This window comes from Saccopteryx leptura, chromosome 2 (assembly GCF_036850995.1).
Source record: "Saccopteryx leptura isolate mSacLep1 chromosome 2, mSacLep1_pri_phased_curated, whole genome shotgun sequence".
In the NCBI taxonomy this organism is placed as follows: Eukaryota; Metazoa; Chordata; class Mammalia; order Chiroptera; family Emballonuridae; genus Saccopteryx; species Saccopteryx leptura.
In genome coordinates, this window is record NC_089504.1 from 306064704 (window position 1) to 306073291 (window position 8588).

An 8588-nucleotide genomic window follows, 5' to 3' on the forward strand; every position below is an offset into this window, starting at 1 on the left:
TAGCTTGGTTGGTTAGCATTGTCCTGAAGTGCAGAGGTTGCCGGTTTGATCCCCAGTCAGGGCACATACAGGGACAGATTGATGTTCCTGTCTTTCCCCCTCTCTCCCTCCCTTCCTGTCTCACTAAAATCAATCAATAAAAATAAACAAATAAAAACAAAACATACAGTTGAATAGTTTAGTACATTCACAGAGTTGTGTAATGTAGCCGTTACCACAATCAATCTTAGAATATTTCATTCACCCTCAAAAGAACCTCTGTACCTTCTAACTTTTACCTTTATTTCCTACCACTGCCTACTCCCCAGCCCTAGGCAACCGTTCACTGCACATTTCCTCTATGGATTTGGCCGTTCTGAACATTTCATATAAGTGAATCTTACACTGTGTGGTTGTTTGTGTCTGACTTCTTTCCCTTAGCACTTTTTTTTTTTTTAGAGAGAGGAACATCAGTTTTGTTGTTCTACTTATTATTATCATTGTTTCTTGTATGTGCCCCTGCCAGGAATTGAACTCACAACCTGAGCGTACTGGGATGACTAACCACCTGAGCTACTCAGTCAGGGCTTCCCTTAGCATGTTTTCAAGGGTCATCAATGTTGTACCATTTATTAGTACTTTATTCCTTTTTATTGCCAAATAAGATTACATTGCACGTACATACTGTATTTTATTTATCCATTCATCCATTTAAGGCATTTGAGTTTTGTCCACTTTTTGTCTGTTAGAAACATTCATGTGCAGTTTTTTTTTGTTTTTTTTTATTTATTTTATTTTATTTTATTTTATTTTATTTTATTTTATTACAGAGACAGAGAGAGTCAGAGTGAGGGATAGACAGGGACAGACAGACAGGAACGGAGAGATGAGAAGCATCAATCATTAGTTTTTTCGTTGCACATTGCGACACCTTAGTTGTTCATTGATTGCTTTCTCATATGTGCCTTGACCGCAGGCCTTCAGCAGACCAAGTAACTCCTTGCTCGAGCCAGCGACCTTGGGTCCAAGCTGGTGAATTTTTGCTCAAACCAGATGAGCCCACGCTCAAGCTGGCGACCTCGGGGTCTCGAACCTGGGTCTTCCGCATCCCAATCTGACGCTCTGTCCGCTGCGCCACCACCTGGTCAGGCGCATGTGCAGTTTTTTATATGGACATATGCTTCAGTGTCTCTTGGGCATATCCCCAGGAGTGAAGTTGCTGGGTCATATGGTAACTCTATCTTTAACCTTTTAAGGAACTGTCAAATTGTTTTCCAAAGTAACTACATGATTTTACATTCCCATCAGCACTGTATTGAGGGTTCCAATTTCTCCACATCCTCAACAACACTTATTATCTGACGTTTTTTATTACAGCCATCCTTGTGGATGCAAAGTGGTATCTCCTTGCAGTTATTATTATTATTATTTATTTTAGAGAGAGAGGGAGGGAGAGACAGACAGACGGAAGCATCGATCTGTTCCTGAATGTGCCCTGACCGGGGATTAAACTGGCAACCTTCCGTATCCAGACGATGCTCTAACCAACCAAGCTATCCAGCCAAGGATCCTTGTGGTTTTGATTTGTATTTCCCTAATGATTCATGATGTTGAATATCTTTCCTCGTGCTTATTAGTCATTTACATATTTTCTTTTCTTTTTTTTTAAGATTTTTTATTCTTTCTTTTTTTTTTTTTTTTTTTTTTTTTTTTTTTTTTTTTTTTAGAGAGGAGAGGGAGAGACAGAGAAAGGAGAGACAGAGAGAGAAGTGGGGGAGGAGCTGGAAGCATCAACTCCCATATGTGCTTTGACCAGGCAAGCCCAGGGTTTCGAAGTAGCGACCTCAGCATTTCCAGGTCAATGCTTTATCCACTGCGCCATCACAGGTCAGGCAAAAAAAAATTTAAATTTTGATGAAGTCCAATTTATCTTTTTTTTCTTTTGTCTTTTATAGTTTTGGTGTTGTGTTTAAAAAACATTGCCTGATCTATTAGGAAGATTTATCTCTACGTTTTCTTTTTTTTATCTCTATGTTTTCTTATAGAGTTTTGTAGGATTGGCTCTTACATCTAAGTCTTTGATCCATTTGAACTCTTTTTTGTATATGGTGTGAGGTATGGCTCTGTTGTTAGATGTATATATTTATAATTGTCACCTTTCTGATGGGTTATCTTTTTATAATTATAAAATGTCTCTCCTTATTTTTTGTACCTTTTTTGTTTTAAAATCTATTTTGTCTGATATCGGTCTAACCCCTCCAGGTTTCTTATGGTTGCTATTTGCATGATATATGTTTTTCTGCCCTTTTACTTTAAATCTATCTGTATTTTCAAATTTTAAATGTGTTCCTATGGACAGTAATTGTTGGATTTTGTCTTTCGATTGAATTGTTTAATCCATTTAAATTATTGATAAAATTGTATTTGCCATTTTACTTGTTTCTAAATATCTCATGTCTTTTTGTTCCTCTGTTTCTCCTAGACTGCTTTCTTCTGCCCTAAGCGAATATTTGCTAGTACAACATTTAAATTATTCCATTAATGATATAGTTTTTACTGTATCTTTTGTTATTTTCTTAGTGGCTGCTCTAGGATTTACCTGTGGACAGCTTACTATCATGCCTTCCTGTCCCATCCAAGTAAGCTGTCCCCAGGAAAGGGCCTGAGTACAGCACGTAGGCAGAAACGTTGCCTGAGGAAGGACACCTTGGAAGAAGGGACCACAGGGTGGACTGAGGCCCTGAGCCGGCCACATGGTGGCCCCAGTGAGCAATACAGAGGTTTCAGCTCTGATGGAGCTTCATGGGGTTGCACAGCCCCCACCAAGTCCAGACAGAGATCCAGGTCCACGAAAATGCATGTCCTAAGATCTGGACATAACTTCTTGGTGGCCCCCTGGTCAAACTCCCCTGGCAACTGCCCCTTTACGCTGTCCTGCACCTTGAATACCTTGCGGTGTGGGCTCCAGATCTGGTCCTCTGCCCCTAGGGATCAACAAACTGCAGTAGCAGGATTCAGTGGGAATGGTGGCTACTCCTCTCCTCTTTCCTAGAGCATCCTAAAATCTGAGGCCTGACAGGGTACCGGCTGGATGGCAGACAAAGGGGTGAGGGGTTGAATGAGGGGCATTGGAAGGTGAGGAAGCTTTGGGAGGGGAGGGCTGCTGAAGGCTTCCACCTTCCTGGTTCAGCCAGTGGCCCTGCTGAGAAAGTGGAGGGTCGCTATTGGACTCCTACTGTGAGTGCATCTGGAAATCTTCAGGAATAAACCTGGGAGCAGGAAGCAGGTTGAGCATAGGACAAGGTCTCCCATATACTAGGATCAATTTGCTTACTGCACATGGGGCCTCACATTACTCACTCGGACTTCCGAGGGGGCCCAGCTGGGGGCTTTGGGGATCAGAGTTCAGCCTCTGGTTGGTGGGAGCAAAGCTGAAGCATAATGAGGGGTGCTCTGCCTTTTCACCCTTAACCAGCTCATGCCCAGTAGCAGGAGTTGCCAACTACCAAGCTCTGGTCCAAAGTAGAGGTGGGGGTATGATGTGGGTGGCCCCCAGGAGAGACCTCTCAGGAGGGGAACTGCCCTAGGCCTCTTGGCCTCCCAACCCCAGGGGCTGGTCCTTGGATACACCAGAAACTCTGAGCCCCTCGTGAGGTATTCCCCATGGCCTTTGGGCCTCCACACCTCTCTGCCTTTCATGCTTGGAACCACAACACTTTCACCATACCCAGCCCCACTGGGTGCGTGCAGAGTGCAGGAGGGAGGGTTACAGCCAAGCCAGAACCCTTGGGATGAAGCACGCAGGACAGAGAATAACCACGCACTGGGGTGCATGTGCCCAGCACGGTGCCAGACCCCTCCCAACGCTGCCAGTGGCTGAGGGGAAAGCCCCCCCTCCCCATCAGCTGCCCCCAGACCTAGCCTATGTCCCTATTTGGCCCTGATGGAGAGAGTGGGTCCTGGGGGTTTAGGGGGCAGCCCCTGTGTAGGTTTCCAGGCAAAGAGGGGAGGAGAAGCAAGGCCTCTTGCCTGCAGGCCCACACAGGCTTCCCAGTGTCTGCCCACATCCTACCTGGCCCGGAACCTCTGCTTCTCTTGCTCAGGGTCATAGCACCCTAAAGTGGGTGCTTAAGACATAGTTCTAGTCCTGAAAGGCTTATATGGTGGGAGTCGTGGGGAAAATGATCCACCTTGTTGTTAGTGTCAGTAGGAACCAGCCCTTTTCCACTCATTCTGTCACTCAGCCATTTTCAAATTCATCATTCATTCATTCATTCATTCGGGAACACCCAGCTTGGAAAGTGAGCTAGGGCACTTAGCTGTCCCAAGGGAGTAGACTGATGGATCCAGAGTTGGTCTCCCATCTCCCAGGAGATCTCTCCAGTCCCAGGAGCTTTGGTTTCCTGCCACCCCCTCCCCATCCATTCTCTGTTTCTTTCTACTTACTTCAGGCCGGGAAGCAGCTGACTTCCTTGGCCTATATGAACTGGGCTTCTTGGCCCTTGGAGTCTGGGTGGATTTGGCTAATGGGCGGCACTGGTAAAAGATGGGGGTGGGTGGGAGGGTGAAAACAGACAGTGCCCCAACCTTGCCATGGCCACAGGTCCTGGAGGGTGGCCCCTTCAAGGGTGGTAATAATTTTTGGCTGATGATAGACCCCAGAGGACTGGACATTCCCCAGTGGCTTTTGCAACCCTGTTCACGCTTGTGCAAATGTCCTAAACTTGCTTCCCTTTAATGCCACGGGTGTCCTGCCAGGGCCCCACTCATACTCCTCTCATCTGAAACCATCCATACTGACAGTGGCTTTTTTGTCCGGGTTCCTGGGGCAGTCAGGGAACCTGATAGAAGTCATCAAACTCCCAGAGACAGTGCTCAGCCCTGACAGCTGGGAGGAAGTTAGGAGAGGGACCTGCAAGACAGTGGGGGCGTGGGCCCGGGAGAGCCCGACAGAGGCAGGGAGAAACAGAGCATGTAGGAGCAATGCACCTGCCTCTCTGTGAGGGGCTTGCTCTTCTCTCTTTTTCTTTTTTTAATTCTGCAGAAGTTTCATTTTGAACTAACTTAAAGAATTCTTTAAGACATATCAAACACAGTATCAGTCTTTTGCTTGCATATAAAAGAAACTACAAACTAAATTTGCTAAGTATTGCTAAAACTCCTTGACATTTAGAATTTGGATCTTCTGAATCACTTTAAATTTTTTTAAATTTATTTTTAATTTGTATACAATAAAATTCATTCTTTTTAGTGTGCAGGTCTGAGTTTTGGCAAATGCAGAGAGAGTGGTGTAACCATCATCACAATCAAGACAGAGAACTCTTCTCATAACCTCATGCTGCCCCTTGTGGTCAACCGCTTCCCACCCTCTAGCCTCTGAGCTGTTCTCCAACCCTATATATAGTTTTTCTTTCTTTCTTTCTTTCTTTCTTTCTTTCTTTCTTTCTTCCTTTCTTTCTTTCTTTCTTTCTTTCTTTCTTCTTTCTTTCTTTCTTTCTTTCTTTCTTTCTTTCTTTCTTTCTTTCTTTCCTTCCCTCCCTCCCTCCCTCCCTCCCTCCCTCCCTCCCTCCCTCCCTTCCTTCCTTCCTTCCTTCCTTCCTTCCTTCCTTCCTTCCTTTCCTTTCCTCCCCCTCCCCCCCCACTGTGGCTCCTTAGTTGTTCATTGATTGCTTTCTCATATGTGCCTTGACCAGAGGCTACAGCAGACCGAGTAACCCCTTGCTCGAGCCAGCGACCTTGAGCTCAAGCTGGTGAGCTTTGCTCAAACCAGATAAGCCTGCGCTCAAGCTGAGGACCTCGAGGACTCGAACGCATCCCAGTCCGATGCTCTACCCACTGCTCTACCGCCTGGTCAGGTTCCTTTTTCATTTAAGACAGGGTTCTGTAACAAACCGTTGTGGGTTTTTTGTGTGTGTTTTTTTGTTTTTGTTTTTTTACAGAGTCAGAGAGAGAGAGAGAGAGAGTCAGAGAGAGGGATAGAGTGGGACAGACAGACAGGAAGGGAGAGAGATGAGAAGCATCAATCATCAGTTTTTTGTTGCGACACCTTAGTTGTTCATTGATTGCTTTCTCATATGTGCCTTGACCATGGGCTTTCAGCAGACTGAGTAACCCCTTGCTCAAGCCAGCGGCCTTGGGTCCAAGCTGGTGAGCTTTGCTCAAACCAGATGAGCCCGCACTCAAGCTGGCGACCTCGGGGTCTCAAACCTGGGTCCTCCGCATCCCAGTCCAACACTCTATCTACTGCGCCACCACCTGGTCAGGCTAAACTGTTGTGTTTTAAAACAGTGGTCCCCAACCATTTTTGGGCCATGGACCTGTTTAATGTCAAAAATATTTTCACGGACCAGCCTTTAGGGTGGGACGGAAAAATGTATCACGTGACCGAGACAAGCGTCAAGAGTGAGTCTTAGACGAATGTAACAGAGGGAATCTGGTCATTTTTAAAAAATAAAACATTGTTGCCCTGGCCAGTTGGCTCAGCGGTAGAGCGTCGGCCTGGCGTGCGGGGGACCCGGGTTCAATTCCCGGCCAGGGCACACAGGAGAAGCGCCCATTTGCTTCTCCACCCCGCAACCCCTCCTTCCTCTCTGTCTCTCTCTTCCCCTCCCGCAGCCAAGGCTCCATTGGAGCAAAGATGGCCCAGGCGCTGGGGATGGCTCCTTGGCCTCTGCCCCAGGCGCTAGAGTGGCTCTGGTCGCCGCAGAGCGACGCCCAGAGGGGCGCCCCCCTGGTGGGCGTGACGGGTGGATCCTGGTCGGGCGCATGCGGGAGTCTGTCTGACTGTGTCTCCCCGTTTCCAGCTTCAGAAAAATACCAATAAATAAATAAATAAATAAATAAAACATTGTTCAGACTTAAATAAAACACAAATAATGTAAAGTTATTTATTCTTTCTCTGCGGACAGGTACCAAATGGCCCACGGACCGGCATCGTCCGTGGCCCAGGGTTGGGGACCACTGTTTTAAAACATAGGTCAGTAATTGTTTATTAGAGTATACACTGCTATATACAAAATAACTAATCAGACTACAACATTTCAGTGTTTAAAACAGAATGGGCTTCCATGTGAAAGCAGCACCATTGTGACATTTTAACTTTAGTATTCCTCTCCTTCCTCATGAACCTGCTCATAATCTTCCTTAGGGAAGCCCTGTCCTCACGGGCCTCAGAAAACACTCCTGCCTCCATATCCTCACCTGCACACCAGTGGACAAAGGCACACTCGGTGTACATCAGATCAAACTTGTGGTCCAGGCGAGCCCAGGCCTCAGCAATAACTCAGCAGGCACACCGATTGCTGTCATTGGGCCAGGTCTCCACCAGGTATCACAGTGGGAGGCCGGTAATTAATGCCAACTTTGAAGCCAGTCCACAAACTGAACAGTGCGCTTGGTCTCTAGGGCGGCAACGGCAGCATTGGCATCTCTGGGAACCATGTCACCATGGTACAACACGCAGCAAGCCATGTATTTACCATGGTGAGGGGCACATTTCATTGCCTGGTTGGCTAGCTCAAAGCACGCATTGGTGATCTATGCTACAGAAAGGTGTTCATGGTAGGCTTTCTCAGCAGAGGTGAGAGGGAAGTGGATGCAGGGATAGTGCACTAGGTTGGTCTGGAATTCAGTTAGATCAACATTCACGGCTCCGTCAAACCTGAGGGAAGCAGTGATGGATGACAGATTTTGATCTATCAACCTATTCTGTTAGGTTGTCTCCAGGACAGTATTCTGTTAGTATAGGTTGGGTGCTCAGTATCAAGGTTTCTACGACAGATGTCATAGATGGCCTTGTTGCCTCTCATGAAGGCACAATCAGTGTGCTCCAGGACAGTATGTGGATGGGGTTGTGGGGCTCAACTAAAGCTGTGGGAACCTGGGGTGCTGGGTAAATGGAAAACTCCCGCTTGGACTTTTTGCCATAATCAACAGAGAGATGCTTCGTCAGCAGGGAGGTGAACCCAGAACCAGTTCTCCCACCAAAGCTGTGGGAAACCAAGAAGCCCTGAAGACCGTGCACTGGTCAGCCAGTTTCCAAATTAGGTTCAAGATGGGGTCAGTGATCTGCTTGCCAATGGTGTTGTGCCTGTGGCCATAGTTATTGACAGCATCTTCTTTGCCTGTAATGAGCTGCCTAGGTTGGAAGAGCTGGCATTAGGTACCAGTATAAACTTCATCAATGACTGTGGGTTCCAGGTCTACCAACACTGCCCTAGGCATATGCTTGCCAGTGCCTGTCTCATTAAAGGTGTTGAAAGAGTCATCTCCACCCTCCATGGTCTTATCACTTGGTATCTGATTATCAAACTGGATGCCATATTCCAAGCAGTAGAGTTCCCAGCAGAGATTGCCAATATGGACACCAGCCTGGCCAGCATGGATGGAGATGCCCACATGCATGGTTGCTGCTTTGCAGTTGCTGAGCAGATGGCAGAGAGCATGTGGAGAGGTTGCTGCTTCTTACAGTGGGATTCTTAGGCAGTCGATGTAAGAGAACCTGCTGATCCTTCTTCTAACTTCTCATGGGCTTGTCCCTAAGGGTGAGGCAGCTGGGGAGTTGGCAGCCTCTCTCAGGAGCCACGATCATTCCCTGGGCACATGAGCCA

At 46.9% G+C, this 8588-nt stretch overlaps 1 pseudogene; it reads right to left on the bottom strand.

Moving 5' to 3' along the window:
• Positions 1–7079: 7079 nt before the first annotated feature.
• LOC136392173 (tubulin alpha-1A chain-like) lies at positions 7080–8382 on the bottom strand (annotated as a pseudogene).
• Positions 8383–8588: the final 206 nt, after the last annotated feature.